The sequence below is a fragment of the Pan paniscus genome, chromosome 14, assembly GCF_029289425.2.
Source record: "Pan paniscus chromosome 14, NHGRI_mPanPan1-v2.0_pri, whole genome shotgun sequence".
NCBI classification, from domain to species: Eukaryota; Metazoa; Chordata; class Mammalia; order Primates; family Hominidae; genus Pan; species Pan paniscus.
The window spans coordinates 52,332,034-52,346,324 of NC_073263.2; the positions used below are offsets into that span (position 1 = coordinate 52,332,034).

At 36.9% G+C, this 14,291-nt stretch overlaps 1 long non-coding RNA gene across 2 annotated transcripts in view; it reads right to left on the reverse strand.

Annotated features, from left to right (window-relative positions):
- LOC103784673 (uncharacterized) overlaps positions 1-14,291 on the reverse strand; it is a 31,363-nt gene that overhangs the window by 11,133 nt on the left and 5,939 nt on the right. Inside the window, exons 2-3 of one of the 2 annotated variants that reach the window (XR_010109616.1) lie at positions 14,091-14,233; positions 963-1,163 (exon numbers count right to left, since the gene is read on the reverse strand). This is a non-coding gene — a long non-coding RNA (uncharacterized LOC103784673). The remainder of the gene's footprint in view (positions 1-962; positions 1,164-14,090; positions 14,234-14,291) is intronic. The other variant, XR_008620636.2, reaches the window with a different exon arrangement.

A 14,291-nucleotide genomic window follows, 5' to 3' on the forward strand; every position in this document is an offset into this window, starting at 1 on the left:
GCCATCTGCCTAATATCACACAGCTCTCCATCACATCCCAAACCTGAATCAGATCCCAAACCTGAATCTAGCTCTTCTGATACCCAGCTCAGTGACTTTTCCACTGCACCATGCCCCCAAAGCCCTTTTCAGGACAGACATTAAAAAAGAAATAGACTTTGCTTTTCTTTGTAAAGCCATTGAGGCAGTTCTTCAGTTTCGTTGCAAGGAAAAATGGATCTTGCTCATGCAATGAAAAGTCTTGCAGTTTGAGAGGCTACTGTATGGGAGGACTGCCTAATGAGGCTCCTCAGAGCAGACTGTGGTGCAATAACACTGGGGTATGATAAGCTGGGGAGAGAGCATTCTGGGTCTGGCTTAAAGGGGTCCACAAGGGCCCTTAACTTCCCTTAGTTTTCTGACTTTTCTAAGTATACTTTTTTGCTAAGTGAATATAATAATAGTAATAATAACACCTATTGTATTTTACCAATCTCCTACAGTTATAGGAAGGATCAAAAGAAACGTGTGTAAAAGTACCTGGTAAAGAGGGAAGTGAATATTCTGTCATAGTACCAAAAATTTCCCGTTTGGGTCATCAGACAGTCTGAGATTCTGTTTTGTCTTTTCTAAGAACACTCCATGCCTATTCCAACCTTCCAGCCTTCCCTTGCCTGCAATGCGTTTTCCCTTTTCCTCCATGTCATGAAACCCTCTGCATCCTTTAAACACACTTTCTTTGCTAAAGTGCCTTTCTTGAGGGCTTTGCTCTGAATCCCTTCAGTGGAGTTTGTGGATCACTGTTGCACTCTGCTTTCTCTGGTCATTGCTTTGGGCTCTTTCTCTCCGGCTAGACTGTAAACCCCTTAAGCCAAGAACACTATTTTATATGCCCTCTCCTCCCAGAGTACATTAAAAAAGCAGTGGGTGCCAGTAGGCAGATGCTTCTTGAGTAGCTTAATAATCCCCAAGACAGCTCTTACTTGCTTGCAAAAGGCAATTGTGCACATCCCTTGCCAACTTTGGGTTCAGCAATGTCAGATGGATGGCTTGAAATTGGCAGAGCTCAGAGTATTTACACCACAGAAATTGGCAGATGCCACAGATGGTTTTTCTTTTTTCCCTGAGAGCCAGCTATTAGCATTGACCAGCAGCCCATGCACTAAGGCAGATATAACATAGGTCTGCAACAGAGAAGAGAACATAGTTCTTAAAACAGGAGTCACAGCTGGTATAGCTCCACAGGAGAAGGTGGAACAAGCCTTATAAAGGATGCCCACAATCAAATTAGAGCTCCACAAATCTAAGTAACTAGAAAAAAAGCTGCAAGACCTTTCTACTTTAATACCAGTGATCTCATGTTTTTCTCAAGAGTATTATTAAAAAGGTGATAGACACGTGGAAATGGGAGAGGTAAGGGTGTTTTATCATTATTGTCAGGGGTGTAGAAACAAAAGCTTTAAAATTCTTTAAAATATATTTGAGGGGGAATACAATGGCTTGACAAAGCTTTATAATTACATAATTAATTATGGGGTGAAATGTGATTGCAGGGCCTTTGTATTTAAGTCTCATTCAGCATTCATGGCATCGAGAATTTTCTCCACTTTGCTATAAAAAGGATTTTGTTCTGAACAAAGAGAAAGAGAGAGCTGATATAATGTCATGCTTGGTGCAAATGGCAGCATAAGAAAGCAGAAGGTTGAGGTGACCAGCCAGGGGTGACCAGAAAAAAAGTGGGGTGGGGTGGGATGATCCACAAGCTTTCCTATTAGTTTTTTTTTTTTATCCTTTTTCTTAATGTAAATTACCCACTGCATAAAACAGTATAACATTAGACATTTCTGATTTAAGGAACAGGATTAACGTAAATCTTATATTCCACTTATATGAATCAATAACTTTAGAAGAGATTATTTGCAAAATATCTGCCTGTAATCTCCTAGCATCTTCACTGCTGTGCACAGCCCCCACCCCTCCAGCCACATAGGAAGCAGGTGGTGTTTCCTGGGCAGGGGAACATGGCGCTGGGGGAGGTGGAGCTCATTTGTCTCTTGATCTTGCCTTTGGTGGTTGCATCCTTAGCTGGACCCCATGAGACACTTACCTTGCTTTCACAGAAATCACTCACTCTGTGAAAGAAATGAGAGTAAAGGAAGGGAAAGAAAATTAAGGAAGGCAGAAGTGAACATGGAAGAGAAAAACAATAAGAAAGAGGAAATAGAAGGGCCATGGTTTTGAAATACAACGCCTGGAAAACAGAAAATGAAAACAGAATAAAGGAATGAAATTGTAAAAGCTATGAAATAAAGTAATGAGAGAATTAAATCTTAACTCTGAAAAAAAGAGATGTGATTTATGACAAATATCAGGAGAGTGACTCAAGAGCATCCTGAAATCTCCTTGATAGTACCGAAGGGAGACCTGGGCTTCTTATGATCACTGACATCTGTAAAATAAGAATGGTAGCTGTAAATTTTGAAACGATGAAAAATAACCTTGTAGCAGGAATCAAAGGGAGAGTTTGATCTCATGTTGGCCAGAATGAGTCAAATACATTCACTTCGCTAAAGTGCTCTGCGTTGGTCAGCCGATTTTTCTTTTTTTTTTTCAAGTAAAATCTTTTTTTATTATTATTATACTTTAAGTTTTAGGGTACATGTGCACAATGTGCAGGTGAGTTACCTATGTATACATGTGCCATGCTGGTGTGCTGCACCCATTAACTCGTCATTTAGCATTTTTCAGATTCTACGAGACCATTCAAATTCCAGCTCTGCTTGGTATTCTCTCTCTTTGTAGTGTTGAGACAAAAGCCTTACAAATGTTTGTGTAGAGAAATCAGTGATGTTAAAAAAGCAATCACTTGTATGAAAAATTCCAAAGACAGCACTAACATGAAATGATGAAAATGCCAAAGATATGAAAAATAAAGACAACTGTTATAAGACGTAACGGCTCTGAGTGTTTGCTTTTATGTGACAGATGTTTTTAACCAAAGCTCAACACTGGCAGTTTGAGTACACTTCTGATTTTAATTTGTGTTCTATCCCCTTTTCGTATTGATGTCTACTCACATCTGTGAAGGCTCTGTAACCTGAATTTGACAGGGGAAAGTGAACAGACTGCTTTTGGAGTGCTTCCATTAAGTCCACATAACAGACTGTTAACAAAAATCTTAAATAGCTATTCTAATCATCAACAGCAATCTTACACAAATTAAATTAGGCCCAAAGGGCCCGATTAACTTTAAAATGCCTTACAGGCATGAAACGTAAATTTAACTTATTTTCCCCCTTTGGAGTAGAAAGAGAGTTGTTCAGTGTGACTCAGATGCACAGTTTAAAAAAAAAAAAAAGGCATGCATGCTGTAAAGACATGGAGACAGGGTTTCATTTTCTTTTTCAGGAAACCACACTTACAGGCATTGAAATTCAGTTAGGCCACAGCCATGCTCCCTGTTTACATGCAAAGTAGATGCATTAAGGTTTTTAAGGTTTTAAAGTAGATGCATTAAGGTAGAGTTTTTGCAGATGGCACAGCTACTCTAATCAGCTCAAGGAAGTCCTATTGCTAAAGAAAGGAGACATATATCAACATGCATTAACATTAAAATGATGCCTTCAGAAGAAGTAAAAGTTGAACTAGAATTTCTGTAGTTCAAACCCACCTATCAAGAAATGGGTTAGATTCATGATTTAAAATTATACCACGAATCAAAGAAAAAATACTTTTTTAAGTGTCTGCTCTTCTTTATTTTAGCCAAATCTCTAGAGGTCTGTCCAAATATATTTCTTGAATTTTCTTGAACTAGCCAGCAGGTTCATCACTTGTGGATTTGCTGTAGTCTCCAATCCTCACAAGTGTTTGATAGCTTTTCTTAGGCAACTTCCTTCCAGCTGCATGGAACATGTAATTTCAGCCCAAGTCAATAGCAGTGAATGAGAAACCCAGATGCCAGGGAAAGGCAGCCTCCCAATAGATAGAAAACACCTGAAACTGGTGATCAGCAGCTTCCGGATAAGATCTCAGGAGTCGGGCCAGTGGGTTCAAGCATGCACACTAAGAGGCAAAATGGCAGAGTTTGACTGGTATATGACCTTCTAGGAGCAATCAACTGGTAAGAGAAGAGCGCTTCAAGTAAGCATGTGTACAACTCCAGTAAACACACTGTGCATGTGGCCCCTCCCAAGCACTAGCACACAAGTGGTCAGCCCACCCCAAGGGAAGAATCAGGGGAGAGGGGACCCAAGACCCTGTAAGTATGTCAGCACATAAAACTCAAAGTCAAAAGGTCAAACTGTGTACTTGATCTCCCAAGTTGCTTGCTTGGCCCTCTTCCAAGTGTACTTTACTCCCTTTCATTCCTGCTCTAAAGCTTTTTAATAAACTTTCACCACTGCTCTAAAACTTGCCTCAGTCTCTCACTCTGCCTTATGCCCCTGAGCCAAATTCTTTCTTCTGAGAAGGTAAGAATTGTTGCTGCAGACCTATACAGATTCACCGCCAGTAACACTTTCAGCTCTTACAAGACCATTATAGACACCCGTGCTTGTCAACAACCTCCTGCTCTGATGACCTCAACATAAATTTATTTCATCAAACAGCAGATGCTCTCTTGTCCCACCAGCCCAGACACCAGTGGGTCAGAGTCATGGAAGGTGTTCATTTTCTGCAAAATATTCATTAGTACTTTAGAGAACCAAAGTAATTTTCAGAAAACTACCTATTTTCCAAATACCTCAGAGGAAACTGACCATATCTGGATCACTGGTGATAGAACCTAATTAGGTGAAGCCAATGGCAGTCTTCCATCCCCTGAGATTAGTACAGGGATGGGCACCATAATCCGAGATGAAATAAGCAGAATAAAAACAAGGACTCATATTTCATGTCACATTGCATACCAGGAAGTATATATCCCCCATGGCCACTGGCAGCCATATTGCGAGCACAAGGAGAACCAGTCTTAGGATGAAACTAATGCTGCCCTACCTTTGAAATCCAGTTATGTAGATAAATGTTCTTATTGCATACACAAGCTTGAGTCAGGTATTTTGATTCCTCGTAGGTGAAACTACTTAATTAATTTAAGTGGTCTTATGAGTAATTTGTACTCCAATGTCTCTGAAATTTTCCTAGAATTTAACTACTAATCCCAGGGACTGGGCCAGAAGAAGCTCTAAGTAGTAAACAATATAACTCAATGTTGTCCTCTTTTTCCAGTGCTAGACCACTGTGGTTGACCCAAGGGTGTGAGCTTCTTTTAGTGGGTTATTCTCCCAAGATAATTCTATCATTATGCAACTAGACTTTTCCTACCCACCTGAAAAATAGGCCCTGTTATACCCTACGATGTCAAGCTAGGCTCATGCTGGAACTCCCAAAACATGAACAAATGTAGTTTTATAAAGTTTGAGCTGAAAAAAATGTTGTGGGTTTTTTTTCTTTTAGTTTATTCAGCTTAATCCCCTCTTTTTAGGTAAACCTACAATGGGGAAATGACTTGACTAAGAAAGCAATAGACTAGACCTAGAGATAGGACAGAGCCCAAGGCTTCAGTTCTGTGCTCGACCTGCTGTCCTGGTACACTGAGGCTGAAAACTCATTTCCAGCACCCCTTCTCAATGGCACATGAACATTATATAAACACTGTATTGGGAATCTGAAATAAAACTGTTAAGAGTCTATAGTTAAGTCGTCTGAATTTTTCATTTTTGCCATATTAGCTGTTATTACTGTTATTGGTGTTCTCTGAGAAATAACTAGCTCACAGTGCTTAGATGCAGTGAAAATCTAAAGGACAAACCATTTGGAAAAGAGTTTAGAGCTCCAAGTTAAGGTTCAGCATCAGTTGTCCTACTGATGTTGAGGTTATCTGATTATACTTAGGCTTCTTAAGCGTGTTCTAAAATAATCAAGTAATCAGTTAACAAAACACCCTATATTTTAATATAAAAAAGCATAAATAGCAAGATGAACTTTTATTTTATAAAGAATCCATATTAAATACTTAATTATGAACGTTGCTGCTAAAGAAGTCTTTGAAATGTCATTTTCAATATATCCTTGACCTACTTAAGAACAGACACTTGTTTCTTTTCTCCATCCTCAAATTTAGAAATCTCTGGCTGATTTTTAAAGCATTTTGTAGATCACATCAAGTTAAAAAGCTTCTGCACAGCAAAGAAAACAATCAACAGAATGAAGAGAAAACCCACAGAAATATTTGCAAACTACCCAACTGACAAGGAATTCATAACCAGGAAATGTAAGGCGCTCAAACAACTTTACAGGAAAAAAATCTAATAACCCAATTTAAAAATAGACAAAAGATCTGAATAGACACTTCTCCAAAGAAGACATGCAAATGGCAAACAGGTGTATGAAAAGGTGCTCAACATCATGATCATTAGAGACATGCAAATCAAAACTACAATGAGATATCATTTCACCCCAGTTAAAGTGGCTTTTATCCAAAACACAGGCAATAACAAATGCTGGCGAGGATGTGCAGAAAAGAGAACACTTACACACTGTTGGTGGGAATGTAAATTAGTACAACCACTGTGGAGAACAGCTTGGAGGTTCCTAAAAAAAGCTATAAATAAAGCTGCCATATGATCCAGCAATCTCACTGCTGAGTATAGACCCAAAAGAAAGGAAACCAGTATATCAAAGAGATATCTGCACTCCCATATTTATTGCAACACAATTCACAATAGCCAGGATTTGGAAGCAACCTAAGTGTCCATAGACAGATGAATAGATAAAGAAAACGTGGTACATGCACACAATGGAGCATTATTCAACCATAAAAAAGAATGAGATCCTGTCATTTGCAACAACATGGATGGAACCAGAGGTCATTATGTTAAGTGAAATAAGCCAGACACAGAAAGACCAACTTTGCATGTTCTCACTTATTTGTGGGAGCTAAAAATTAAAATCATTGAACTCATGGAGATAGAGAGTAGAAGGATGGCTACTAGAGGCTGTGAAGAGTAGTGGTGGAGGTGGCAGGGAGTGGTGATGGTTAATGGGTACAAAAAAAATGGTTGGAAAGAATGAATAAAACCTAGTATTTTGACAGCACAACAGCATGACTATAGTCAATAATGATTTTATTGTACATTTAAAAACAACTGAAAGAGGATGATTGGATTGTTTGTAGCACAAAGGATAAATGCTTGAGGTGATAGATACTCCATTTACTTTGATGTGATTATTACACATTGCATGCCTGTATCAAAATACCCCATAAATATATACACTTATGTACCCACGAAAATTAAAAATTTAAAAATAAATAAATAAAAAGCAATCCGTGACCACCAATTATTCAGCTATTTCACTTCATCACCTCCTGTATTCTCTGAAACATCTGCACTATAGCCAGAAACTTCCATTTAACAACATGCTATGGTATTCGGGAGTATTCCTCCCTCAGGTTTCAGCCTATGTTTACCCTATACCTGAAATGCCCTCTCAACCAACTCTTCCATGACAGTTCAAGTTCCATTCATCCTATGGGGCTCTTTATAAATGCCTTCTCATTCATGATGAGTCCAGCCCATACTGATTGTCCTTACCTTTTCTTGCTTTCACAACTGTGCTACCGATTGTTGTGTTATGGTTTTTTTTTAATATTTCATGTGTGGATTTTTTCAAATTTGATTGTAAGCTGTTAAAGAATAAGCAATGATGTTTTTCTTTCTTACATGCATTCTACAGAGCATCTTGCACATATGGAAGTTGAAAGCTCCTCTACAAGCTTATTGATTGATGGATAGAAATAACTAGAGTACAAGTGAAGTGGTGCCCTCTTTGCCTTCCTCCCCTCTCCAGGGCCTTCACTGCCACTGTCCTGTTAGAGTACCATTAACTTCCAATGTTAGAACAGGCTCTTGATGGCTGAGGACCAAGTTTTGTTTGTTTGTTTTTGTTCTCTTCCACTGCATTCTTTCTGCCTTGCTGTAGATTCTGAGTAGATCAGTTAAGATCTTCCTGCCTATAGAAATGGCAGACAGAATCTCAAATTTTAAAGGACAACTAGGATGTTGATAATCTCTTCTGGTTCCAAGTAGGGTAGAGCATAAGCTGTTTCAGCAAAGTTCTTGTTCTCAAAATCCCCAGGCAATCTTAGGTGTCTTGCAGAGATATGAAGTTATTTCTAATATCTAATCTAAATCTCTGTCTGCCACTCAAGTCTCTTCCCTTTATCACAACCCTAAGTGAAAACAGGAACTAGGGCTTTCTTTGCTTAAAACTGTGTCCACACCATATAGCTATTTTTAAAAAGATGTATTCCCAGCTTATCTTCTTTACAAGTTAAGGACATGGTGTTGTGTTTTATATCTGGTCTCTGTTTGAAAATAAATGGCCATCTAGAGTACAGGCTATAAGGAAGTAAGCTCTTCTTCAAACATACAGAAAGTAGAGACAAATTTTGTCACATTTGCTTTAAATATTTTATTTTAAAATTTGAACTATTATAGATATAGGTGAATGATGCCTTTGTACCACTGCCTGTTTTCCCTTCCAAAGAGTGATGACTATTCAGGGACATTTTTTTTCCTGGCAAGTTTAAAAATAATATATATGTATATTCACAGAAATATATATATAATGAACATATCTCATATACACATATATATCATATACATGTTTATGTCATGGGATATCTACATAAATTCCATATACAATATGCACCATTTTTAAGTGTTCATATTCTTTATGTAAATCATACCACAGTATATGTATCACTCTGGAACTTTCTTATACTTAAGACTTAGTATGTTCTTAAGATTTCACTTATGCATCTACAGTAATGTGTTACTTAACAACAGGGACACATTCTGAGAAATGCATCATTAGGCGATTTTACCATTGTGTGATTACCACAGAGTGTACTTACACAAACCCAAATAGTGTAGCCTACTACATACCTAGGCTGTATGGTGTAGCCTATTGTATCTAGGCTACAAACCTGTATAGCATGTTACTATACTGAATACTGTAGGCAATTGAAACACAATGGTCTTTGTGTATCTAAACATATCAAACATAGAAAAGGTACAGTAAAAATACAATATTATATTCTTCAGGACTGCTGTCATATATGAAGTTTGTTGTTGATGAAATGTCATTACGCAGTACATGACTGTATTATAAAACTTGAACCCATCCTATGGTAAATCTAAGAACTTTCCGCAGCAGAAAAAAATATCTAAAACCAGAATCTAGTTAAAAATGAATTTTGAGTTTTGAAAGGGCAATTTAACAGTTTGGAAAAGTACCAATGCTTATACACTCATAAAATCATGCTGCTTTCAAACATTTTAAGAAACTCTCAAAATATTTTGAGACACAGTTGTAAAGTTTTCACTGTTTTCTAAAAATAAATATATCTAAAGATTGGTCTGGAGATAATGAACAAAAATCTATTAGTAAATTTACTAATTAGGGTCATGTCTATGTGTTTATGAAAACATTAAACATTTGTTTATTTGAAGTAAAATCTCTTTAGCCAACTACCATAAATATTGGCTGCCTGTCAGAAATGATGTACCCGAATTTCACGTTTTACATTTCCTCATGGTAACCCAGCCCACACAATATTTTTATATAATGACAGCTGTCAGGAAAGCAGAATATCTTATATATACATTGTATTTTGATTAATGAGCTAATGATGGTTCTCTGTTTAAAGTAATTAGCCCCCAATGTGGTTTTTAGCCAAAGTGTGCTCAGAGTTGACAATGATGTGATTATGTTATCCAGTTAGGGTATAGCCAAAATGATCACATTGCCTATAGCAATGCTTTTTGAAGTGCCATTACTAGGTTATAAAATCAACTTAATATATTTTATTAGGGTTGAATAAAGAAAAGAAACCTAATAGATTAGAATATACCAAAGATATTAGCATACCTTGAGTACAACGTGTGTAGGTTTATGAAACCTTTGTTTTAATAATGTGTGTATCTTTTGTGTGACTGCAAAGTCATCCTATAAAATGTATTTCTGACCGTGGATTACAGTAAAAACATTTTTAGAAACCCTAAGCTTCTTTCAGGTTTTTATTGCAACTGAAGTTGTTCTAGCTTTGGCCCTTGGCTGTGTAATGATTGAAGTCATTCCCTTATACACACTTATGCTTTCTTACCACCCCTTGGCCAGCCCTTTGGTGGAGCCCATTTCATCCCTGCCAATGGCATGTGAGGTCCTCACTTCTCCAGCTTTACCTCTTACTGCCCTTTCCCTCTTGTTCAGTCCATAGCCTCCTTTGCTGTCCTTGAACGTGCCGTGCAGGCTGCAGCTGCAGTGCCTTTCCACTGTCTGTTCCCTCTGCCTGGAACACTCTTCACTCTGGTATTCACACGCCTACCTCCTTTTCTTCCTTCAAGTCTTTGCTCAAATGTTAGCTCCTTTATGAAGCCCACTGTGACCATGTTATTTAAAATAGCAACCCTCCTCTTTTTTCTCACAGACCTCCTTTTTCTGCCATATTTCTTTCCTCCACAGCACCAGCCACCTTCTATCACATTGTAGAATGTATTTATTATGTGTATTGTTTGTCTGTCTCCCTCTACTAGACATAAACTCCAGGAGGGTAGGTATTTTAGTATGTTTTATTTATGGATTTAATACAAGCAACTAGAACAGTGTCTGGCACAAAGTAGGTATCAATAAATATCGATGAGCTAATTCAGATTGGTCCAGATCATGAGAGAGAGAGAAAAAGAGAGTGGCCAAGCATCAGATACAAATTTACAGGAGATTCTAGTGCATTCTTAAGTTATGTCCTGTCTTTTATGAGAAACTTCTAACTCTCCTTTGAAGTAGCTATTCTTTTTACATTTTCTCCTTATAGGGCCCATTCCCATCTGGCTCTACAAGATATTAGAGCAACAGCTTCTACTAACTTCTAGGAATTCATCCAGAAGAGTGTATTGAAAGTCAAAAAAAAAAAGGAGTCTCTGTTTACAATTTATAGTCTTAATATAACTAATCTAGGCAAAATCATCAAAACATGTGCTTCTGCTGAACTTATTTATCCAACATGGAAAATAAAATAGTAAAAAAAGGTCAGAAAATAAATCTTGGGGATAGTTGGTTTACAACATAAAACTAAGGAAGAAAAGTAACAGGATCAGTGCAATGGGCCCAGTTTCCCCCGCCCCTGCTGGAGTTACCACATTTAGTGAATAAACTAAACTGTGGAGTTGGCTCTGCTGCTGAGGCAGGAGTGTTATGTACTTGGGCCATCTCATTCATTTCCCGCCTGAAAATTTCCAACATAGCCAGAAAGACAGGCTGCTACTTGCACCTAATGAAGTCAACAATGCCTTTGTGTACTGACTCCAAAAATGATAGCTTGATCTGGACATTGTTATATGAAGCATATGTAAAGTAGCTTCTGTTTTGCAAGAGTTAGATTATTATTAAATAAATCATTTCTGGAAAAAATGGTAGAAAGTCACTTCTGAGTTGTACATGGTTACCACAGGAATGTCATTTGGATGTTTGCTCACTGAAGACACACCTGATGTTAGAAATAAGAAACGGAGGCAACTTCAAATACATTGACATCATAAAATAGCAAGCAAGCAAACAAAAAATGCACAAAAGCTCAGCAAGGGGTGTCTAAAGATTTGGCCACTCCTTTTAATCATTGTCCTAACATCTGTTATTTATTTAAAATACTGTTCAGATTATGTAAAAAGCAAAAAAAGTATTTTTTTTCTTCTATCCCCAAATTTTTACCTTCTTTGTCCCAATCTATACTTATGGTCTGAGCAATGTGAACATCAATTCAGCTATAAAGCTCCTTTTAACTCAGTGTTTAACTCTGAAACCAGAAATGTTGCACCATAGCTTGTTCATACTTCTTAATCTTTTAAATCTTAATCCACATTTTAAGTAGATAGCAATATGTCTGGAGAGTGCCCATCCACAAGAAGGTGACAGAGTCTATTTCGTTATAGGCATGCCACTTTTTTGTCAATTTAGTCACAATTTAATCAATTACTGCCATTACTATGGAAATTACTACAGAATGAATATTGTAGTCTTTAAGTACAGAGCAATCCTTTTACATTTTAACTCAATATTAAATCCTTTTTAAATCTCTGGTTTCTTCCCAAATCCAGAACAAAGGATGCTTGCTTTGTTACAATCTTCACCTCTAGTATAATCTTAATAAGAAATACAAAAGACTCATTTACTCTGCCTAAAAGTTTTGATAAAGGTATTTTTTAGAATGTGCTGCATGTTTATGCTAAAAATAGAGAAATTATAAGCACTTTTAAAGGATAATCTGTTTATTAATTGAATTACATTATCAAAGAATTAGAGATATTTAGTGAACAAATGAAGAAGACTAAGTTTTCAGAAATGTTGCTTTTGTATGATCAATATAATTGCAAAAGTCAACATGAAATTGACATTATTCTGTGGAAGTTACAACACTTTCTCTTTAAATACTCAGTCAATATTACCTATTTTTGCTCTTAAGCAAAACATTGGGTGAAATGCTCACATTACCAGAAAAATTTGTTAATCTTTGGCAAGCAACAAACCATGTTTAGTACTTGCATTTCCTGTTTTACAGATGTTTTGTTAGACTGAATTAATAAAATATCTTATTACTATTTGAAGAGTATTTTACTTATAGTGAGAAAGCAGCAGATATGAACAGCTTTGATTTTAGTAATGTGTCTCCTTAAGCCTCTTAATTGTAGAGACTGTTGGTAAAAGTAATTAAGATTTACCAAAAGAGAATCAGGATATCATTGTTTAGGCACCTAAGAGGAAGAACAGGGTAAAATGAAACCAGAAATTAATAGTATTTCCACCATCAAATTCAAAATACTAAAAATTTTAGAAAATATATCACAGTTGAAGTGATTCAAGTGCAGCTATGGTTAGACTTTAGTAACCACCCTTTTATTCTTATTATTCTTTTTAACTGTGATCATATTTTCTATAAAAGTTTATATCCTGCTTCAAAAAACAATTTTTTAAAATTTTGGTTTCCCCATTTATTATCATGTTAAAAAATGCATAGCTTGAAAAAAATCTCAAACACACTGCATTGTAGAAAATATTAATAGCATATGTAAAAGCAAATTAGGTGATGATAACTAGGACATCAAGTTATTAAAATTATGTGAATTGTGTGATGGTTGCTAGGGTGCCAGGCAGCAAAATGTGTAATTATCTGATTATCTGATTTATTTAATTCTAGTAGTCTATCTCTACAGATACTTCAGCCAGAAAAGTATACTTTGGAGCTTGAATTACCTGAATTTCTAGCTACCTTGATTTTATATAAATATATGTAACACTTATAACTATATACACACACATACACATATGGAAATGTGTAAACATAGCATCAATACTCTTCAGCCAAGGAAGCCAGGAAGTCACCTGTAGTTGAACAAGTTTGGTTCATTACTTGTTGCAGCAAGGAAGAACACACATCACGGAAATCATGGGTGTTTCAGTAAGAGGGTGTTAGAAAGGACCTTATAGGATTTGGGCTTTGATTGAGTGATTTGAGGTAGAGTCTAAGGCAGCGGGGATTCCCTCTAGATTGGATGCTGTTAGAAAGTGGAGCAATTCTGTAATGGGAGATCTCACTTACTCTTATAGGAAGGGGAAACTATAGTGAGAATAAAGTTGTCATTGGTAAAGAAGGAGCACTCATTTTGGCCAAGAGATAGGATGTTTGGTACTTCATGGGTGGCAAAGTGACTTGCTTTTGTCTGTGCTCACACAAAATTATGAATGGTCTTATTTAATCATGGTCTCAAAATAGCCCAGTCAGAGGCTGGTTTTCTGTGAGATGGTTCATGTCTAACGGGAGAATCGCAGGGTCTGCCTATGAGAGCCAGGCCAGCTTCTGGGTGTCAGGTGCTGCCCTTTTTCCTTCCTCAATAGCTTCAGTCATTCTTATGCTACGATGGGCAGATCTCACAAGTTTATGTGTGCCTTTTTTTCACACTGCCAAGTACAGTTCAATTTTAGGTTGGGTTGGTTACAAGAGAACAGAAAGGGAATATTCTTCCCAGAAAGAATGATTCAGTGCTACTCATACTCACTGGTCCCCTTTCTACATAGTTGATGCTCTCGAGAGTGGACTTTTCTCCCAATCTGATGCTTGAGGATGATGGTGCTTTCTCTATTGTCACTCGATGAGCATTTGATGGCAGGAAAATTTGGTAGAAGAGAACAACTTTTTCTCCTGAGAAAAATGATGATAAACATGGATTTTAATTTTAATTTTGTTTTGAAAGAAGCAA